At 34.9% G+C, this 24593-nt stretch overlaps 1 long non-coding RNA gene across 1 annotated transcript; it reads left to right on the top strand.

Moving 5' to 3' along the window:
* Positions 1-9694: 9694 nt before the first annotated feature.
* LOC129136588 (uncharacterized) lies at positions 9695-23771 on the top strand. The gene is made up of 2 exons (XR_008538413.1): positions 9695-9967; positions 23590-23771. It is a non-coding gene; the product is annotated as an uncharacterized LOC129136588 (long non-coding RNA).
* The last annotated feature ends 822 nt before the right edge of the window (positions 23772-24593 follow it).

Genomic DNA, 24593 nt, shown 5'->3' with positions numbered 1-24593 from the left:
CTGGGTATATACCCAAAGGAATATAAATCATTCTATTATAAAGACACATGCACAGGTATGTTCATTGCAGCACTATTCATAATAGCAAAGGCATGGAATCAACCTAAATGTCCATCAGTGATACACTGGATAAAGAAAAGATGGTACATATACACCATGGAATACTATGCGGCCATAAAAAAGAATGACATCATGTCCATTGCAGGGACATGGATGGAGCTGGAGGTCATCACCCTTAGCCAAATAATGCAGGAACAGAAAAACAAATGCCACATGTTCTTACTTATAAGTGGGAGCTAAATGAGAATACATGAACACGTAGAGGGGAACCATGCTCATGGGCCTTTCAGAGGGTGGAGGGTGGGAGGAGGGAGATGATCAGGAAAAACAACTAATGGGAACTAGACTTCATACCTGGATGATGAAGTCATCTGTACTAGAAACCCCCATGACACAAGTTTACCTATGTAACAAACAAGTGCTTGTACCCCTGAACTTAAAGTTAAGAATAATTATCCACTTTGGCATATGAATAGAGTATATACATGAACTTCATACATGAAAAAGGAAAATTACAAATCATTATTCATAAAGAGAAGACCAATTCTTCAAACAAGCTAGAAAAACAGACAAATTGAAACAAATAAATAATTAAAACCTTTACATAATATCAAAGATCAAAAAAAATTGTATCTAGTATGTAATGATTTGGTTATCGTATCTGCAAAATTGGATTCTTGGAAAGGCAGGGCCCAGGGCAATTTTGCAGACTTCAGGCTCTGGAACCATCCAATGAATGTCTGTTTCATTCTCATCTTTGCATTTCTTTGCATGTTGGCTTAATTTTCTCGTGCTGCTAAAAAAATATCTCTTGCCAGTCAGAGGGGATGACAACCAACTACTGAGCTTAAATTTGCACACATTAGTGACAGAGCTAAAGATGCTCTTCCTTTATCAGTAGTTCTAATTTTCTCAGGGAAGGAATATGACTGGCTGCACTTGGGTTAGTGGACACCTCAATCCATTGCTGTGGCCGGAAAGCAAATTCCGTAGTAAATCTGTCAGTTGTCATTTGGACCACAAGTCAAGATGAAGTTATTTTGCTCAAAAGAGGGGAAGATATTGGCAATCAGGACAATGTAATGTAATTATAAAAGACATATCTGGATTTATTTACATTAACGGTTAGCAATAAAAATGTAAAACTAATCACCTATATACAAAATTTAAATATAGGTATAAATGCTTGCTACATCACTATGTGAGTGTAGACAAGTTACTTAATTTTCCTGAGTCTCTATTTTTGGCTTCAAGTAGAATTTATAATTTTTCCCTAAAAAAATTGTTCTGAGATAAAAACACAAAATATCTTTGAAGTGGCAAGAGTTTATCTGGACATCATAACCATCACTCATAATTTGTGGCTATTATGCAAAATGTAAATGGTCACAATCAATATTCACTTTGAAAGAATTCTGGTAAATAGCCTGGTCAAATATTATTTTCAAAACAATATGTTTGGGGGCTAATTTGGTTAATAATAATGCCACTAATTATTTTAGCATTCTGGACCATATTGGTGTATGTATCTGTAAAGCATCAGCACACAACTGCATGCATGAATACATATGTGGTATAGGTAACCGAAAGGGATAGCTCAACAGTAAAAGGAAAACTAAACCATAAGAAAACCATTGTTATCTTTCACTACTGATACACATTTCTTTTAGCAAGGTTTACATTTAGAAGGGTGCTTTTAGAAGTAATCTACTTTTATAGTTTCTCTCCAGAGGCTGTTATGTAGAAGCAGTGGCAGTACTTAAAATAATTACTCTATGGCTATATTATGTGTTTCCATATTAGCTGGTATAGTGAAGGTGAAGGACCCTTGCCTTCAAATCAATGAAACAAGCAAAATTTTCCACCGTTCAATATTACTGAGAAGAATGTTTCTGTGCATCTCAATTACATGAATATAAAGTTGTGTTGTGTTTCAATACTTACCAACCCTAGGTCTATATTTTCAGACTTTCTCGGTTTTATAATCTATTTCTTCAATTCACCTAACTTTCATCTCTAGGATAACTCTTTTCCAAAATTTAATTGGAAAGATTATTCTTCTTTTTTTGTAAGTGCATAATGACCAACTGTGTGCCAGTTGCCTAAGTAGCTGATATTCCTAGCCACACAAGCCCAAACTTTAATATCAGGATTATAAGTAATAAGCTCTGTTCATTGTTTGTTCCCTCCATATGCCAAAGCAGGGCTCTCAGTCCTCTCTAGTTTATTCCACATCTAACTGTAGGGAATCCCTAAGAGATGGCTGAGGCCATCTTGCATACAAATGCAGAAAAGTCTCTACTTGGCATTTCTTTGTACACTGCAAATCCTTCAAGTACAGTTGTTCCCCCTAGGCAATATTACCTCTTCCAGAAACCACTATTTCTTCTCTATGCCCTCTAGTCCAGCAACCTTCAAAGTTCTATGGGGTACTAATTACTCCTAACTACAGCTTCCAATGGACACTATCAAACCTATCTGGCAATACCTGTTCCAGGTACTGGGGACAGTGTGTCTATTTGTGCTACGCTGTATGAAAGAAGCTACAAAGCAATGCTTAATAATAGATATCACTAATTTAGCACTTATGACATGCTAGGCACTATGCTAAAGCATCTCAATATTCACTACCACATTATATAAAAGATACTAATCTTTAACAATTGAAATCTCAGCTGAAAACATTGAGTACATTGTTCAAGATCATGCACTGAAGGACAGTGCTCATTTTCACACCTATATCTAATTCCCCAAAACCCAAATTCTGAAATATCTTTCTAAATATTTACAGAGGTTTCCTGCCTAAAATCACATGAAAAAAACAACTAAAATGTAAGAAACAGATTTTTAAAGACTTTGGATATCAAGCAACAAAGACAGTGATCTCTGAGAGACAGGAAACAAATGAGGTAGACCCAGGACTGGATCTTACCATCTTAGGAGACATTTTAGGCAATGATACAGACAAGGAAAACCCCTACAAGACCCAACCATCTTCCTGAACTGAGGAAATGGAGCTAAGAGTCGAGGAGACCAAATAACTAGAATTCACAGGGGAGAGGACCGGTGAGGAGTTATACAGAATAAGAACCTCAGAGAACTGTGGCAGCTCCCCTGCAATATTTAGCAGAGTACTGAGCAGCTCGTGGGTGAGGAAATAGCCCCAATTCAGGAAAGAACTACCCAGAAGCATTAGATAAAACATTCTCAAAGCACACATGGAGACAGGAATAGTGCTTGTCCCTCAGCCAGAATTAAAAACCTTTAATTCAGAGGGCATTGGGTAGAGTATTCAGAAAGATCTTACATCAGTAGCAAAACAAACAAAAAAAAAAAAAAGAAAAGAAAAGAAAATTAGCCATAGAATAAACACTGCTCTGGGTTTCATCTAACAATTTTAGAAGCAATACCTAAAAGGATCAAGCAGTGTTCCATTAGCTCAACTATGTTCCAGAACAAAGCTCAAGAATACTTTTCAGAACAGAAAATTCCAGCACCAAAAGGGTGAAATTGACAATGTCTATACATAAACAATATATTGAAGATCATCACAAATACTATGTAGGTAAAAATACGTAATTTTTTCATTATGTAAATGTATTTAAAAGAAAAAAAACTGTGTTTCTGCTTCCAGGAAGATAAATAGACATAGCTTTTTTTCATTCCTACTCCTAAGCAATTCTAAAAACTCCCACCATTACATATAAAACAAAATCAGAATACTCCTCAACTTATGATGGGGTTACATCTGAATAAACTCACCATAAGTTGAAAATATAAGTCAAAAGTTAATTAAATACAACTGATAAACCCATGATAAAGTTTAAAAATTTTAAGTTGAATCATTGTAAGTTCAGATGCTCCTCAACTTATGATGGGATATCATCTGGATAAATTCATCCTAAAGTCAAAAAATTATAAGTTGAACAATTATATATCAAGAACCATCTGTGTAAGAAGATTCTAAAAGGTAAGGAGGCAGCAGCAGACTGGCTAGTGCATACTAAGAATCCAAGGAAAGACACGGTGTCAAGTTCCTAAAACTAACCCTATCCTGTATGTCCTCCATGGAACAAGACCCATCTTTTGGTTTGGAATTTCTTCCATAGATATTCCTTCTACTCTGAATGTATTGGGGAGACTCCCAAATCAAAGCTTTTAGGCTTTGATAGAGGGACTAGTCAAGTTACCACTTTTGAGAGAGAGAAACAGCAGATGAGTACTAATCCATCGTACTGCTCTGCCTCTCTTGCGTTACTACACAGAATGTGAAAAGGGAGGGCATCCAGTTATTGGGTGCCTTCCTGCTGCTGATAGTGTTTAGCCAGCACTTTAAAAATAACATTGGAATTCACTGCAATCAGTGTCTGCACTTTCTGAACTTTTTCCAAGTCTGAGCATATACGTGTGGCAGTTTCTACCTACTGAATGCTGCTATTATCCATTAAGGAAATTCCAATTAAATGATTAAATGATATCATTACCTAAATATGGATAAGTTCCAGAACCTAAGCAAAAATAAAAAAGAATGAAGGAAAAATATATATGAGAGAAATGTAACCATGAAAGGAAAGAAAAGGCAAAATCTAAACCAGGAGGTGTCTCTTATGTTTTTCAAAGAACTAATCCTGCTATCTGAGACCACAGATTCCTCCTTGTCACCACACTGCTTCACCACCTGGGGCCATGACAACTGATCAAGGTGGCACTCCTCCAGTATCTCCCCTAGGCTATCTGAAGGCTTATAAAAATGACATTGAAATTTGTATCTGTTTTGATATATTCTCATTGGCACTAGTGAGTTTGAGCCTTGGCCAGTGTCATTTTCAGGAACCCTTCTAGGCAATTTTTTTTTTCATTTTACTCTCTTACATCTTTCAATTTCTGCCTTCTCTCCTTCCTTGATCAACTTTAAAAAATAAAAGAAGTTGTGGCGGGGAGGAGGAGCAATACTCTAATTTCACTTAGAGCAATTCTCTTGGAAAAGCTTAAGCCTGAAACTTATCCAAAAAAAATTAAACTCATTTCCAGATTCCATAATGTTTCAGGTTTTAAAGACATTTTCTCCTAGCATTCTGGGAAATAATTTTTAAAATTAGCTAGAACTACCCTCCAGCTTTTTACTCAGCAAAAAGCCTACCTGAGGACACTTACACATTCTTCCACAGTCACTGACTTGTTTGTTTTAATATGCTTAGGTCTGGCCTGGAGTGCTCAAGTATAGTGCTTTCTGTCTCTGATATTTCTTTGTTGAGTAACAACTCAATCAGATACCTGAGTCATGGTTCAAAGGCCTCTGACCTAAAGCCAGGGTAAGGTTTTTCTGAAAACAATCCCAGCTTTTGATCACAATTTCTTCTAGTAAAATAGGAAGTAACTTCTCAAAGTATGTATCCTGATGTTGAGGTGCATCCATCAGTCTGACTGGAAATATTCTCCAACTACTCAAGTTATCTACCATCAGGACCTCCTTCAAAGAAGAAAACAATTCTTTTTTAAAGGATACTTCAAAAGGAAAAACTGATAACTTTTTTGGGGCTCCAGACTAGTTCTCAACAAACTTGCTTCCTATCAACAGGCTAGCACATAAAGTAGATAATTGAAGGGAAACCACTCCTCCTGGTACAGCCATCCTGAGTACCCATGTCCAATATGATCTTATTGAAGTTTTCCAGGTCTGATAAATCCTATTCGCAGATGGTCATTATTTATGCCACCAAAAACCTATAAATTCATCTTCATCTCTCTGTATTATTATTCTCTTACTCTAGGGTTTATCCTGAATGATGCTAGAGAGGCAAGAGAGATATACTTCACTTTAGCATAGGAGTGCTATCATGCCTGTGAAGTAATTCAGGTTTAACTTGGGATTTACTACCTTGAAAGGTAAGTAGATGGGTAAATCACTTACAAAAAAGATAAAAATGTAAACAGAAAGAGACAGGATTGACAGATTTTATCTGATTCATGGCAAGGCTATATCTACGTATCATGGAAGGGTCCCAAAAACCAATGGGGATAATGCTGATTCAACACACAGAGGATTTGTTTTTCCTCCAGCTGGCTCTGTAATCAGGACAAGGCTATTTCATGTCACCATATAGCCATACAAATCAGCCACATCCCACAGTCTAATCAGAGAACAAGTGGTGCCCAGACCTTCAGATGATAAGATGGCCAGTGGTATTCACTATGACCTCCCCCTTGCCTCCCACATATGTTTGGAGAACTGAAGCTCCCCCAGTCATTTTTCTCCTCTATGAGTTGCATCCCCTAGCTTTAGGTTTATTCAATGAGAGCCAATTTGCATCCAAATCTGACTTATATTTCTATCATTTCTTTCTTGGATTTTTAGTTTCTGCTTCTGAATAGTGAACTGTATCTGCTGTTGCAAGCTGATAAATGACGGGGAAAAAATAGATCCATAAGGTGCCACTGAGACAACAGAGGGGAAGATCTAAAATCACACATATATAACCCTGTTCTGTGTTTTCTCATCTTCTCTGCAGGTGGACTTCCTTCTCCCCATCCTTCCTAAGTAATACATAAAGTGGAATTTATTATTAAATCATCTTTACCTTCTGATAATAGCATAAACTCTGAGACCTCTGTAGAGTCCACTCATAAATATTACCCACTATTCTACCACCTACACATTCTGACTATAGGGTTCACAAGTCATCCTTTCCCAGTTGTTACATGAAAATGTCTATTACCAGAAGGATTGCCAGTTCTTATGCTAATAAGCACCAACTGAGACTTACCTGTTTTTGTGAGGCCTTTACTCTAAAATCAGCAAATATATCTCTGAATGCTAGCCAGTGGCAGTAAGAATACAACCTAGGAACAACCTTTTCAGATGGTTACTACTAGTCTACCTGGATAACAGACACTACCAGTGATATGCAGGTAAATGTTATACAATTAGCTTTCTGGTTGGGGGAGGACAGAGAGCACCATGATTTGTAGGGCAGTCGTTCCTCGATATCTGTGGAAGATTGGTTCCAAAACCTCCCCATCAATCCTAAATTCCATAGATGCTCAGTGCCTTATGTAAAATGGTATAATGTTTGCACACAACTTATGCACATCCTCCCAATATACTTTAAATCTCTAGTTTACAATTAACACAGTAAGTAGTCATTATGCTGTATTGTTTTTTATTTGCATTTTTTATTGTATTATTTGGTATTTTTTCCCAAATATTTGTGATTCTCAGTTTGTTGAATCCTTAGATGGGGAACCGTGGATACAGAGGGCCAACTGTATATAACAATTTGATAAAGTAAATATTTGTACCATGGCCAGCTTCGAGCTACCAGTGTATTATTACTGAATGCAGAGTTGAAAGAGATATACACTGTCGGCTTCACACTAGCAGATAGAACCAGCTCCAGTATACCAATCTGGATTACCCATAATTCTTTTCTTCCTGGTCCATTTCTTTATCTTGGAACCTCTAAGCCAACTATTTTGCCTCAACGATAAATTTAGATGACTTGTAGATTGTGGGATCCCACCCCATCTGACTCTAACAGAATGTCTGTGTAAGTAAGCTTCTTTTTCAGGCAGGCTATCTCCACCTCCACCCCTACTATAACTATATGCTCAACCCACACCCCATTCCTGTAGGTTTAGTGGCAGACTCTGGCTTGGCCATCCCACCAATACATCACCAAAGAACCCAGAAAAAGTAACAGGACAAACATCAAGAATGCCAGAATATATTCAGAGTCTATTTGTATTTTAGGTCAATTAACTGCAAATTAAGTTAATTATTCACTACCACTTAATTGTTTTATGTTAATATAGCAAAAACAAATGAATTCATGTTATTGAGCAATCAGAAGTACTCATGTAAATGATGATATAAAGGTACAAATTTTTGGCTACTACTTTTTATTAAATAACCTAGCAGGTGGTCATACATCTGAGCTTTGCAGTTAGTAGCCTAATGAGGTCTCAGCTGCTCTTGTGTAATTTGTCACTGACCCCCTTTGAATATACTTTGAGTACTGAGTTTCTCTTCCGATATTATCTAAGTTAAAAGTAAATTAACAAGGATAGAAGATTAAGCTGGCTATTTAACAGGTTTAGTGGAATTTTAAGTCAACTAATTACACAGATGGAAGCCATCTGGTAAAATAAAAATATAGTAGAAAAAAATGGTTAAGATTTTAACTTCCTGAGTCAGAGATCTGTGTTTCAATCCCCACCTCTGCCAGTATTAGCTGTCTTATACTGAACAAGTTAGTGAACATCTGTTAACAGAGGCGGCTAGCTAATCATTACCATTACTTTCACTTTTGCAAGGTCCTGACTAGACTATCTCTCTCCATCTTTCTTGCAGTTAATTGCGGCCATCTGACCAATTCTTTCCAATAGAACATGAACAGAAAAGCAACGGATGGTACTTTGAGGCTAAAGCTTTTAAAAGCCAACATTTCTCCATTTTCCTTTTTTAATACAGGCTAAATTCAGATGCCAAGACAGACTCTAGTGGATGGTAGAGAAACAAATTGAAAGAAGCCTGATTTCCTGAATCACTGGAGAGAAGAGCCTCCTGCTAACTTGAGACATCTCTTGAATGTATTGTCACTGAACTTTAGGGGACCTATTTGTTACATCAGTTTAGCAGACCCTAATGAATACAACATCTCTCTCAATAAAAGGATAGTAATACTATCTATTAATTAACTTTCTCTTGCTTGGGAGAAGCAAAATTCCACACTAGCTAGTTTAAGTTAAATAAAGGAATTTTCCATATTAATAGGGTGGTCCACTAATGTAGCTGGGCCTCAGGAGTCAATGGAAGCAGAAACAAGAATGCCATTAAAATCCAAGAAGCCCCCTCCACCTTTTTATTTATTTATTTATTTATTTATTTACTTACTTTGAGATGGAGTTTTGCTCTTGTTGCCCAGGCTGGAGTGCAATGGCATAATCTTGGAATCTTGGAAGCCCCTTTTTAAATCTCTGTGTCTCATCTCTGGCCGCATAATCTCCAGCAACCCTTTTTTGCTGTCAATTTACATTATTCAATTCCTTTTCCATGTAAATACCACTCCACAGTTTCTGACTTTATATACTCCAGTGTTCAAGAAACTTACATCTCTCAATTGCAACTCCAAACTCAAGGGGATAGAGCCTATTTGGTCAGTCTTAGGTCAAGTGTTCACCATTGGTCTATTTTGAGCAATAAGATAAAAAGTACTAACATCATTGCCAAAGGCTCACTCCTATCTATAAGTGCAGAAGGGTAGTTTTCAGAGATAAGTGGTTAGGGTTGAACAGATTTCTTAAGATGAGTCCAGTACACTACTTCACGGGTTATCATAAAAGTTAAACAAGATACTCAAAGTCCTTAGCAAAGTTTGTAACACACTGACAATTTCATGTTACTTTTCTTATGATTGTTATTACACATTAGTTTTCTACTGCCATTACAAGTTATCACAAATTTAGCAGCTTAAACAACATCTATTTATTTCCTCCCAGTTTTCATCAGTTTTAAGTCTAGGCACAGTGTAGCTTAGTTGGTTCCCCTGATCCAGGTCTCGCAAGAACCAAATCAAGATGTTGACAGGGCTTTGTTCTTTTCTAGTGGCTGATTATTAGAATATGTGCTTGGCAGAAGTCAGTTCCTCGTGCTTCTATGAGAAGGTCTGTTTCCTTGCTAGCTGTCAGCTATGGGCTGTCTTAGCTATTAAAGGCAACTCCCTGGTCCTTCTGTTGGCCCCCTATGTCTCAGAACCAGCATAGGTGCATCAACTCTTTCTCATGCTCAGAATCTCTTGGACTTCCCCTTCTATAACATCTTTCCTGCCTTTTATTCTACCACATGTGACTCCAGCCTGAGAAAATGATCTGCCTTTAAGACTTACGTGATTAGGTTGGGATCACCCAGGTAAGTCAGGATAATTTTCCTATTTTAAGATCCATAATCTTAATTACATCTTCAAAGTCTCTTTGATCTAAAATGTAACCTATATACATGGGTTTCAGTGATGAGAGTGTGGACATTTTGTGGGGTGGGGAGTGAGCGGGGTGATTCTGCCTACCACAGACATAGGCAGACATTAAATGTTACTACTCTGGACTTCTTTAAAGATTATGACAAACATATATAACTTAACTGCCATTGACTTTTGAATAACTTTGAGTACTTTTGAAGTAATGCTAACAACCTGACTGTAATGATATTTAGATTATGTAAGCATATAATTTGAGTTTATCTTTAAATTATGTGTCATACATGTCTTTGTATGTGTTGCTATAAAGGAATACCTGAGGCTGGGTAGTTTATGGAGAAAAGAGATTTATTTCGCTTATAGTTCTCCAGGCTGTAAAAGAAACATGGCAACAACATCTGCTTCTGATGAGGGTCTCAGGAATCTTCTACATGGTGGAAGGCAAAGAGAATCAGTCATGTACAGATCATATGGTGAGAAAAGAAGTAAGACAGGGGGAAGGTGCCAGGTTATTTTTAACAACCGGCTCTCAGGGGGATTCTTTTTTTTTTTTTTAATTATACTTTAAGTTTTAGGGTACATGTGCACATTGTGCAGGTTAGTTACATATGTATACATGTGCCATGCTGGTGCGCTGCACCCACTAACTCGTCATCTAGCATTAGGTATATCTCCCAATGCTATCCCTCCCCCCTCCCCCCTCCCCACCACAGTCCCCAGAGTGTGATATTCCCCTTCCTGTGTCCATGTGATCTCATTGTTCAATTCCCACCTATGAGTGAGAATATGCGGTGTTTGGTTTTTTGTTCTTGCGATAGTTTACTGAGAATGATGGTTTCCAATTTCATCCATGTTATAAGAACTAATAGAGAACTCACTCACTGAGGTGAGGACGGCACCAAAACATTCATGAGAAAACTACCGCCGGGATCCAAACACTTTGCATAAGCCCCTACCTCCAACATTGGGAATCGTATTTCAACATGAGGGCCTTTGAAGTGGCTCAGCACTTTGGTAGGCCAAAGGGGGAAGATCACTTGAGCCCAGGAGTTCGAGACCAGCCTGAGCAACATAGTGAGAAATTGACTCTACAAAAAGATTTTAAAACTAGCCAGGCGAGGTGGAACACACCTGTAGTCCCAGCCACTGAGGCGGCTGAAGTGGGAGGATCACTCGAGCCTGGGAGGTTGCAGTAAGCCATGATTGTGCACCACTGCACTCCAGCCTGGGGAACAAAGCAAGACCCTGTCTCAAAAAGAAAGAAAGGAAAAAAAAAAGAAAAGAGCTTTCAATATGTGGTTTAGAAGATCAAATATCCAAACTATAGCAAAATAAATGTTTTTAAAATTATAATTCTTTTCTTAATATATATCCACTGATTTACTTACTCATTTCACAAATATTTACTTTACGTCTTTACAGCTGCTTTACAACTTCAGGTGCTAGAGATAACAATGATAATCAGCACGTGCTGTGAATGAGCCTACATAGTAATAGTGGGAGATAAGCAATGAGTTAACACATGAAAGATTAAGGTAATTTCAGATGTTGATCAAACAAAGTCATGTGATGGAGAGCACCCAGATGTCTGAGCGGGCAAGAGGTAGTTCTAGTTTAGATTGTGTTATCAGGGCAGGTTTCTCAAGGACGTAGGGTTGGAGCCTTCCAGGTAGATGGCACAGTCAAAGAAAAGGCCCTGGGGATGAGAACCAGCTTGGGAAAAAAAGTAACCAAAACTGAGAAAGATACTATGTGAGTTCAGAGAGGGAGATCAAGACCAGATCACTTGCCTAACACTTTTAAATTCTAATTGTCAATATAGTTAATTAAAAATAATAATCTGATTTTAACGCTCTAAAGCTTAAAAACATCTAGTTCAAAGTGAACTTCACCCAGTTGGTCTGTTTTGTTACAATATTTTTTATCAAATATAAAATTGTAGTTAGAAGAGAAAGTTATAAATGAATAATTCCACCCAGGTGTTCCCAAGTCCACCAGTCTTTTAAAATCACTCTTTCCCTTCAGGTATAAATAGAACACACACTCTTCCATAAAAAGTTACCCAACTCCCATCTGTAACAGAAAAACCTCAAATCCTTCCTGAGAATCATTAGCACTTTTCTTCAAGTAAATTTGCCCTAATTTACTGTTTTTGCTAAATTTTAGTCTCACTTATATCTATCCTCTGACTCCTTTATTTCCTAATGAAGAACCTATTTCCTTAATTTTCTTTAATTGCACTCCCAGCCTTTCTTCCCCCAACAGTTGCATCTCACTGTAATAGACTGGTTTTTTGCAGGAAAGAAATAGGGGTTATACTGAAGTTATTAATATTAGGTTGGTGCAAAAGTAATTGCACTAATACTTCAAACTTAATGGTCATCCCTGCTCCAAATGACCTTGGTCATTCCAACCTTAGGGAAGGGAATACTCATTCTGTCCTTTCAGCCTTCAACACTGCAGTCTGACTCCTTCATTTTCTCAGTATCACCTTAGCCCCTCTCACAGGATTGCCACAAGAAACTCTAAATTCTACGCATGCAAAATACAGTGCATCTTAGAAACCTTTGTTTCAATGACCCCCATAGCTGCCGTGTCACAGAAGCCTTTTCCTTTGAGTTCCTAAAGAGTACTTCAAAGTATTTTTTTTTAATAACATCAGTCCTTAACAGGAATTCTGCTGTTGGATTAATATTTTTCTCCCTGCCTTATAAACTAACACTTTTTCAAAATACATTTCTTTTTTTCCTGTCTGGCACTGACTCGCTGCATTATGTCATATGCGTCACTCACTCACACTTTCTCTGAGAAAATGTGCTCTATGAATCCAAAATGACAATAATTCATGGTTTCCTGTGATATACTGGAACTCATCTGTGAAATGTCTGTTGCTGAGAGTAGACAGACTGAGGGATATTTAAAGCCTTATGAGGAATAAAAATCTAGTTGAAATGTGTAAGATTTTTATTGTATTCAGCAACCCTACTTAAATGACCTTGTTAAAAAGGCTAAATTCAATTTTTAGTGAATAAATATCTAAACTTAATTAGTGGCTTGAAAACTTGGGGAAATTGTTGTCTTTGGAACAAAGTCCTAGAGTATTGTCTATGAGCAGTTTTGATTGTTTTGTGCATTTGAGTCATATTACTGTTGGACACCTGTTTTTTAACATTATGTATTATAATACCTTAAATACATTGAAAAATGCATTATTCAGACTCTGATGAGTTATATAATAAATATCCTAAGCTAGTAAATGATGATTCTTTCTGCTAATCAAGGAGTATAAGTCTTTAAATAATTTGTGGAATTTTGGCATTACTTCAATGTGAAACAGTATATGACTAAGAAGGTGCAGTTTGTGGCTGGATATTAATTCCAGTTCTGTGCTTTACTAAGTTACTTTCTCTGTGCTTCAGTTTCCTTATCTGTAAAATGTACAATAACTCATACAGTTAATGTAAAAATTAAATAAATTAATATAGATCAACTTCTTAGAACCATGCCTTACACATAAGCATTCATAAAGAATTAACTATTTTATAATAATTACTATTTGATTCACAAGAATTGTATAGGTTTATGGTATATAGCATGTTTTGAAATATGTACACATCGTGGAATGACTAAATCAAGCTTATTAACTATATTCACCATGTTGTACAATAGATCTCTTAATTTATTCCTCCTGTCTAACTGAAGTTTTTTAATCTCTTGAGCAACATCTCCCCAATCGCCACCACTGACCCCCTCCCTCTGGTAACCACCATTCAATTCTGCTTCTTTGACTTTTTTAGATTCCACATGTAAGTGAGATTGTGCAGTATCTGTCTTTCAATGCCTGGCTTATTTCATTTAGCATAATGTCCTCCAAGGATTAGTTAGTATTAGGATATAAAACTATATTATTAAGATATAAAATTTTATTAAACTAAACATAAATGGAGAAATGAAAGTACTACTACTATTGAGAAAAGATTTAGTAGGTTGGCCAAAACTGACTATAATCAGGTGTCTATTAGACTTAACTTCTCAATTGAATGATCAGTTGTGAAGAAAAAAAATTTTATATATATATATATATAATGCTTGGGAAAGTTGTGTCTAAATTATGTTATAACACTGTTCCAGGAGACAGAATCAAACACCACTTATGTCATATAAATCTTTTAATGATATTCAATTTTTACAAATTGTAAGATCCTTTCTTAATTCAGTTTTCTTATGCTTATTCCTTCAATGTAGTTTGTAAAATGAGTATTTTTTTGCATGTTTAAATCAAAATGTATAAGATTTTCATGTAATTCACTATTTTTAGGCCATTTAGAGCTTTTTCTTTCCCAGACATTTCCAAGTGTTGGCAATATCTTTTTCTTTCAGGAATAAATTTCATTATCTTTACTTACAAGTGGCTTTGTCTTTCAAAAGTTATTATCATAATACGCGCATTTTAAAGGTATGCTAAAATTTATGAAATATTGATGGCTGATTTAAGACATGTTTTAGTTGTAGTTTCTCATATTGTCCATGATTATCAGTGAAGATATGTAGAGATCAAAATGTTAAAACAATTAAAACCATGACAAGATAAAGAGCTGTATAACAAGAGCTACAAGGATAAGAGTAGCAGCGACTTGTGCCAATCATATGTTCTCCTCCCTTCTGCCCACTCCATGACAAAGCATGACACAGGAATGAAAATCCTGGAATGTTCAAAAAGGGAGAGGACTCAGACTACCTCCACTACATTTTTGTATAGGTGAGGGTCCCCCACTCCAAAGAGAAAGGTGAATAGTTCGAGTATATATAAGTGAATCTCAGACTTTTTACATCTAGAGATCACTTGACCAAAAAAAAAAAAAAAAGACCTTTATTTATTATCTTCTGCCACTATTAAAGAGAAAACCTTATGTGGGCCTCATTCCGGAAAAAGAAGTATTGATGTAGTCATGTTTTCATTTTCTTGTTTCTTTTCCCCTTCTTGCCTTCCTTCTTTCCTTTTATTTTTTATTTGTTCACATGTCCTATAGAAACTTATGATCTTAAACACATGCCAGTATAACCCACATTACTTTTAAATGTCACACTGCCTTTCCCCTTTGCACTTTTTAAAAATCACCCTCCAAAATTATCTTGACTTTTGTGTATTATTTATAGTTTCTTCTCCTGTCACATAATCTTCTCCAAGGACTCTGCTGGCATGAATCCTTCTATATTTTTCTCTTGTTGGAATAACCATATGTACAACATGAACATTCAAAATAAACATAGGTGTGTTCATACATGTATGAATTTCTCTGACTTTTAATATTAGATAAAACTCAGCAGTTAACCTAATCATTTGTTAATGGTTGATCTTGAATTATCCTTCCATTATTACCTAGGTTAAATTATTTACTGAAGTCTTCTATGTCTTCTTGGGCAAACTTGGTATTTTGTACTTTGAGGAGAAACCGTCAAACCTCTTTCAGGCTACAAAATTCATTCCAATAGATTTGCATGTAGTAATTTCTTTAAATTCTTGAATCTTTTCTGTGTTTGGGATGTTTTTATTTTCATTGGCTAAGATTTCTTTCATTTGATTAATGAAATGAATAAGAAGTTTGTTTTAGTATCTGTACTATCATATGTGTAGGACATTTTTTCATTCATTTTGTCTTTTATCCAAGTTAGTTAAAAGTAATGCCTATTTTAGAAAGATATAATTTTATACATATGTATTATAAAAAAATTAAAATAGTCACATCAGAATCTATTAAGAGGGTCAGCATTAATAGAGTATTTAATGTATGATTGCATTTCACCAAAATATAGGTATATATTTATGCAAATTAATGAACCTCTGAGAATAAATATGTTTACTTCCTTTATAATTATTTTTGTTATGAAATTATACTTTGGCATCAATCATTTAAGATTGAAAGAAACATTAATTTAAAACCATAAAAATCCATAATTTTCCAGAAGCCTTTTATATCCAGGATAAAATAATCTGCAATGCTCAACATTCATGACTTTAAGATCAGACATGCTTGAAATAATTCTTAATTATTGATTTTGAATTGCAAACAACTAGGAGTCATTTTCTGTTTTTTCCCCATAAGAGAATAACATAAAATGGCATCAAGAGCAATAAATTTACCATAAAATGAAATTATGGTATCTTTGTTATAAGTCATAATACAGTATGTTGTATATACGGTGTATATACAAGATCTGTTATCCTTTAATCTTTATAATTCTAAAATCCAACTAAATGACAAGACAGTTTTATATTATGTAAGAGGCCGAATTTATTAAAAGACTATTAAACGGGTTCGGGTAAAAACCAACATACTCTTCAGATAGCATAAGTACAAATCAAAAATTACTGTAAAGATTCAGTATGAAATGAAGGAGTTAAACATATCTTTGAAGATGTATCACTCACCTACAAACTCAGAATCAAAGTAAACCTTTATATGACAGAGAAAATGTGGAAGAAAATAAGCACTGATTCTTAGGATAAGTGTTGAACATGCACAATTTTCCAAAAAATAAAACCTGAATTTAAGAAACTAAGATTATAAACCCTTATTAGGGATAAGCTTGAAGAAATACTACTATTTACTTTGAGATTACCTTTACAATCAAATTATTTCCTAGCCACTTCTCAGGCTTTGAACCACAAAGCTTTTATAGCTAACATAAGATGATCTGCCTAGAATTTTATACTTTAGTCAATACAAGATCCAAGATAACACCTTCTGTGATGAGCCTCCTATGTCGGCAACCTATGAGAGCACTTGCAGAAGAAACGTGCTTAAGAAATGCAAGGACCGAAAGAGTATTTCTTAGAGAAAGAAAACTCCTTTGTTTTTTTTAAACAAGAGCAAACACGCCAATCCTGTCAGTCCCCAAAGGCAATTACTATGTGTCTTAAGACTTCATTTCTTTTTAGAGAAAACTAATCTGCATTTATTAATCAATATGTAATTAGAAACGCTTTCCTCGTAAACCACTTCTGATGTTTGTAATGGATTGTGTTAACTGTTTAAAAACAAAAGAAAGGAGGAGAATGAAAGAGAGACAAGCAAGGAGAAAGGACAGAGAGGGCAATGGAAAAATGTCACAAGTTACTTTGAACCTTGAATTGTGCCTTTAATCTTTTGAAGCAAAAACTTAATCATTAGGACATTAATGTGATTCTCCTCAGAAGTAGAATTAATATTTTAGAAAACAGCATAATGGGATCTCAGATTGAAGAAAAGCATTCTGCTTAAATAGGAAGCAGAATTATAAAGAATTTATAGCACTTTTAATCTTAAATGATTGACAAGAAAAGATTAACGTGTAATTTTTTTACCTGGAGCATTTGAAACTAAATTTTGGTAAATCTTTTGAGGGTAAAGTGAAAAAAAAAATTGAAGCAATTATCTGTTTAATTTTACTACAGTCCCGGTTGAAACATTAAAACTTCTCACCTGAATGATTTCTTTTCAGAAATTAAGTTCTTCTTTTTAAATGTGTGATATTTATTTAAATAAAAATCAGTTATATCAAATGTTAGTTGTGAGAACATTGTATGGATTGTTAACATCGTTATTTTTGAGAATTCTATGATCAAAAAAAATCAGTTTTTAAAATACTGCTTTAGGGCTGCATATGCTAGTCAATTCAGTTATGCAAAAGAATTCCCATAGATACTTTTAAGGACTTTCCAGTTCCTAATTTAGTGGCTGATTCTTGCTTCACAAATCACAAAAGAGAAAAACCTGTATCATCCACTTTTTTTCATATTTTAGAATTTGTTGTATTATCCAAACACATTCAGAATCTTATCTGTTTTGCAATTTTAAAGGTAATTCATAATGAGGTTGGTTTTGATTGGAATTACTTTACAAATCTCCATCCTAACATTTTAAGTTCCCAATATCAAATTCTGCAGATCACCATGATGCTGTTCTCATAGTTCAAATAAAAAAACAAAATTTAACAAATTTGAAAGCTGGCACTTTGGTTAAATGTTTCATTGCCAATTATGAAGTTCTAACTAAACAACTTTTCTTTTTTTAAGCCAAGACTTCATCATAATTAAAGATGTTATAGAAATTCGACTCAGTGAGCTTGGAAGCAATTTAGGAAAGCAAAATAAAAAAACCATAAATGAGCAATTTGCATGTTTTTCTCCTCTATTTCATTGCCATGTGGTGGGAAAATAGACAGTTTATGAATTTTGGTGGTCTCATCCTTTCTAGTAAATCAACTGACTGACCAAAGTCTCCAGAAAGTTTCATGGTTCGCGAAGTTTTAAATTACAAATTACAAATGCTCACATCATCCATCTTCCAATTTATTGCAGCTGGAGCAAAAATCTAGTTCTAAACAATTAGCTCAGAAAGTACTGGCCCCTTTTTGTTTGATTCCATCAGTATCATTCTTGAATGTGAATCCTAAGTATCTAAGCCAATTCCTTGGCCATTTCTCCAAAGGGTTCTAAATATTTGCTCTTTCTTCTTAGGCTGATTATTCAATGATAGATATTTTGACAGGCTTCACTTACATTAAACACAAATGGTTCATAGGTTTTGTTTGTTCATATTTTTGAGATAAATAGAAAGAAATGAAATACCAGATAATAACCAACTGGCTATTGAACAAATAAAAGAATGTGACCTCAGAGGTATTTCCCAGTTTTCTGCCTACTGCTTTGTAATTAATGGCCTCATAGGGTCAACATAAAATAGCTGCTGCTTGGATTATAAGAATATACCTATTAATAGATTATTGTGTTCTCAGTTTATGTAATGTCTCAAAGCCCTTTGACACTAATGACCAATCCTTACTTCTTATAGTCTCTTGCATGATACATTTTCAATTTTTTCTGTTTCACCTTTACTGGTTATTCCTCCTCTATCATCTCCCATTGCTGAGTTTCTCTCTGTTTAAAATTGAACAGTTTACCTGGATATTACACTTTCATTACCTTTAATAGCTTTAATTATCTCTATGCTGACAACTCCAAAACTATCTCCTGCTTGTATTTCTCCTTGGATTCCAGTCCTTCACATCCAATTTCCTATATATTTAACTGAATGTCCACAGGCATATTAAATGAGATAAATTCCAAACTGAATTCCGCAAACTGTTCTCCCAGCTTTCTGCAAACTGTTCTATCCTAGTCTTTTCTACACTTATGTGGTACCACCACAGACGCAAATTGCTTAAAGTGATACCACATAGGTAATAATAGTAGAACACTAGAAGTAATCCTAGACTTTTCCTCACCACCCACATTCAATCTGTGAGCATATCCTATGATTTCTGCCTCAAAAATATATCTTGAATATGTTTACTTTTATCTTCTCTCTAACCACCTTTGTTAAAACCCTTTCCAAGTCTACTAAAATAGTCTTCTTGCTGTTATCCGCCTGTATTTTACTGTGGTCTTCAATGTAGTGTTATACCGCAGCCAATTAATCATGAATCAGATCAGTTCAGGCCCCTTTGTAAAATGCTTTATATCTCCCCATTGCACTTCAAATCAAATCCCCTAATGTTAACCTACAAATTATTTAAAAGTGTGACTGACTCTTGGCTGCATCTAAACATTCTATATGCTCTTAATTACTATTAGTATCATTCTATCTCCTAGAAGTTGCCAGGTTTCCTACCAACTTAGAGATGTAATACATATTTTCCCTCTACCTGCAATTCTGGTCTCTAGGTTCTGAACATGGCTAGCTCTATCACATCCTTCCACTGTCAACTGAAACACCTCCTCAGCAAAACCTTCTCTAACCATGTCCATACTGTCTGTTCTCTCTCTACCATGGTTGTCTGTTCAATAAAGCATAAGACTTAAGAGCACAGACCCTACCCAGGCTCACATCCCAGCTTTAGTTTTGGCTCCTCCTACTGTATGATACTGGAAAACTCATTTGACCTAATTGTGCTTTCTGGTTCCTCATTCTGAAAGTGCCAGTAACAATAACACCTACCTCATAAATTATTAAGATTAAAAATTAAAATGAGTAAACACATAGAACTGACTCTGTCACCATTTTGTCAATGTTCAATAAGTGTTATAATTTTCTTCATAAGACTTCTCAATTTATTATTACTCATTTATAAATTTGCTTTTGTTTTTGTTTATAGTTTGTCTCCTAGATGACTAAGAACATTACTAAAGAGGGTATATTTGTGTGATTTTTTTAAATGTCATTGAAAACATTGACAAACACAATGGCCAGACCATGGTAGATATACAATAAATAATTATGAAACAAATCATGTTTGAATGGATTTAAGAGCTCCTACTTAAAGACACGTCTAACTGGATTTTTCCCTTTGACTGTGGACAAAAAATGTAATTCGTTACCTTAACCATGGGTTTTAACCATTCACTGATAAATATAGATGCATTCGTAAGGAATTTATTATGTAACAATGCATTTTTAATTCTCAATTCACTCTTACTAAAAATAAAACATTTAAGCCACAAATTTCTAAATTCATTTGTATGTAATTTTTTATTTTCTACTTCCAACTTCAAAAAAATTCATCTCTTAATATTGGCCTTCTGACACTTTTCCATAGCATTAGGGGCTTTCATTGTAGGCTTTCAGACCACATCTGATCTTTCAGAGTCAGCAATATTATAGTGTGCCTGCAAAACTCATCAGACAAAAGTTTTATGTTACTGTTGTTGCTGTTGATATTGCAACATTCTCTCTCGACCTCTGCATACTTGCAGTCTGCAAAACAATGTTTTAGGCTTTAGATCACAGAGCTTTTTACTCTTTGTTTTCTTCTATATTTACTTTGAAGTTGGTCTTTTGACCATCTCCTCTCCCAAAATAAGTCTTAGGGTTCCTGCTCTTCAAAAGGACTAACCCCTTAGCTTTATGTCTACTGGATGACCCTTCTTCCTCTGGGCAGCCTGAAAACATTGGCTGCAGTCACCCCATACCAAGCCCTAAAAAACCTCTCAGTAAAGCCTCTCAGTGACTCATCAGGTCTGCTCAGAATGTAACACCATATCACTCTACTCTAATCTTTAGTTTTACTTATTTGATAAAGCAATATACTAGTAGGAGCTAGATGTCTTGTTTTATTTTTTAAAAAGTGGCATTAGACATAATTTGCATCTTTCTTCATAGTCTCTCTGCCTCATATGGCTACGACATCATAAGTCTCACTCATGCATGAAAAAGGTATCTGCAAGTTAAAGAAATATTTCATATATTTAACACTTCAGTATGTTGTTTGCTTTGGTACAATTAGAAAATCATAAGCAGGGAGTTCACAATAAAGGAATAAAAATACCCATGAAAAATATAAATAGAATAAGAAAAGTAAACATGTTTACAGTCATTACAGGAATGTCTAATGAAACAATGGGATTCTATTTTTTTACCTACTTAATTGGCAATGATTAGTAAATGAGATCTGGAATGGACATCAAGTGTACAATCTCAGCAGAAAACTGAGGTACCCATTGCACATCAATATAGAAAATATGAAAATACACAGGAAAATTTAGACTACCTATATATATGTTAATCTAGCATTTATACTTCTAATAACTTAACTATCACATAAAGTACACAAGTTTATAAGGATATATCATGATAAAATAGTATGCTTTTGTGTGTGTGCACCTATCCAATATCCATTTACCCATCTTCCACTCCTAGTTCATGTTCTTTTAGTGGGGCTGATTCCCATGCTTCAAGCATTGCATGTGACTCGCTATCTGAATGTTTATATCCCAAAATATATGGAAACCCCAAATTCTGTATGTTGAAATCCTAACCCCTAAGGTGACAGTGTTCAAAGGTGGGGGCTTCGGGAGGGGATCAGGTTATAAGGGTGAAGTCCTCATGAATGGGATTAGTGCCCTTACAAAAGAGGACCCAGTGAGCTCCCTTGTCCTTGCTGCCAAGTAAGGACACAGCTAGAAGCTACCATCCATTAACCAGAAAGCAGCCCTCACTAGAAACCAAGTCTGCCAGCACCTTGATCTTGGACTTTCCAGCCTCTAGAACTGTGAGAAATAAATTTCTGATGTTTAAAACCGAAATAAGCCACACATTTTATAATAGCTTCCAGAATGGACTAAGACATGACCCAAACTTGAAAACTCAGAATATCACCTCCCCTAACTTGAGCAATTGATTAAAAGAAAGGTTTATGAACCCAATCAGACCCAAGTGGAATTAAGGTTATCACTTTTGCTTAAAGAAACAGAAGAGAGGAGCCTATTTTTCTGCTGGTTCCCTGGGACTAGACTAAGTCTGGAGCTACTGGCAGCCATTCTGGCAGTCATTCGGCCATCTTGAAAGGAGAATCAGCCTAATGAGAGAATTGAGTCCAAAGATCAGTCAAGACGAAAGATGGAGAGAAACCGCTTACAGATGACATTAATTGAGGCCATGGAGCCAAACATACTCAAAGTTAGTTAAACTGATTTTTTGGGGGGCTGTGATGGCAAATAAATAAATTTTCTTTTCTATTTAAGCTGGTTTTGATTGGATTTTATGACATTTTAAATGGTATTTTAGAATACAAATGGAAAATGTCATCTCTGTAGAGAATTTTAATAACAATTATGACACATAGTTAAAAGGAAAAACAGCCATTAGAAAGAATGAGGTAGAGCTACAGTACTATAGACAGACATCCAGGCTATAATAAAGTTGTAGAAACGAAAGTTTATTATAGTGTCATTTAAAGAATAAAATATGTTCATACACATACAATGTCCAGACATATATGTAGACTTGTATATGTATAGAAAATTGACTAAATAATGAATAAAGATTACTTTCATTATTTCTCATTTAATGACATATTTTTTACTTAATACCCATCTATATTATTTGAATACTTTACCATTAACATGTACTGCATTTACATTAATAAAAATCTATGTTAAAAAAATAGAGGCAGCAAAGTATGGAAGTACCTTTTCTTCATAGCCTCAAAGTGATATCAATCTTTAATAGAAGATGGAACATGATCTAAAATCATTTCAAATTTCTTTCTCGGCTTATAAATCGATGGTGTATATTATACAATGTTACTCTATGATGCAAATTGAAATAGAAAATGAAGAAAAGTATGTCTTCATAGGACATTTTTTCTTGATTCTTTTTCATTTCTTCAATAGAAAGAGATGCATTTTTTCTTCATTTCCTTCAATAGGAAGGAAATAGGAAATGAATCAATAGGAAATGAAGAAAAAAACGCATCAAGCCAAAGTGTTTTTGTTTTTCTTAATATAGTCTACATAATTGATATAGCACAGTGAATAGACTTTAAGGTAGCCCCTGTGATTCCACCTCCTGGTATTCATTCCCTTGTAAAATTTCCTTCCCTTAAGGGTAGGTGGAACCTATGACTTGCTTCCAACCAATAGGATATGGCAAATATGATGGGATGTCAATCTGGTAATTATTTTACATTATATAGGAAAGGTAATAGAATGTAACTTCCATGTTTTATATAACTTGTATATAATGCAATCTACTCACTCTAGTGTAATCTTTTTCTCTGTCTCCCCTCCCCTTCCAAGGATTTTGAAAAAGCAAGCTGACATAAATCCTATAATCCCAAGGAAATGAGTTTTACCAACAACCAGAGAAAGGTTGGAAGCAGATTCTTTCTACGTAGAGCCTCCAGATGAGAACCAGCTAAGTCATGCCTGGACTTCTGACCCACAGAAACTGAGGGATAATAAGTGTTTTAAGCCACCAAGTTTGCGATAATTTGTTACAAAGCATAGAAAGCTAACACAGATGACTTGAATTCTAAATTCCATGTAAAATTTTATAACTTTTCTCTTTATGTATTCAGATAAACAATATTCCTTACACACATTTGAAAACATATCAATATAAGACAGCTAAATATTTTTTAAAGTCACAACGTAATACAAATAGAAGATATATAAGAAAGCAAAAACAAATTATGTTTTCCTTTTAGAATTATAGAACCCCCACCTAGCTATGCTAGGCTTCTGACATAAATTACTGAAAAATAGTCAGTAATGAATTTTAAAGCCAAAACAGAAAGTCTTAGTCCCTTTCTACCAAAAAGGTATTTAACACATTTTAAAACAAAAATCAATTAACCCGGGGAGGATAAAATAAATTTGTGTCACACCAAAGGAAGATGTAAAAATTGTTTGGTTTGCAGAAAAATCATTAAAAACCATTTCAATCCTTGGCTCATAAATAATGCAAACTTAATGAGATATTCTATCCTAACATGTATAGATGAAGTTCTTAATTATTTCAAAGGGGATTGTGCCTACCTACCTGAAATTTAAACTTTCCCTGTAGAAAACAATAAAAACATACACTTCTTTATAGATACATTTAGAATGTGCTATCCCAGACTAATATTTTCTAAACTATACACATACTTAAACACTGAATTTAAGATATAAAGTGAGATCCTTACCAATTTTGAATGGAGTTTAATCACATCAACCCACATAAAAGTCTCACATGAACACATATTTTTATGTGACATATTTTTCTTCAAATAAATATTGCTTCTCAGACTTTTTAGTAA

This window comes from Pan troglodytes, chromosome 10 (assembly GCF_028858775.2).
Source record: "Pan troglodytes isolate AG18354 chromosome 10, NHGRI_mPanTro3-v2.0_pri, whole genome shotgun sequence".
Classification (NCBI taxonomy): Eukaryota; Metazoa; Chordata; class Mammalia; order Primates; family Hominidae; genus Pan; species Pan troglodytes.
Note: the sequence above shows the minus strand (reverse complement) of the source record. Positions and strands in the feature narration are given on the sequence as shown.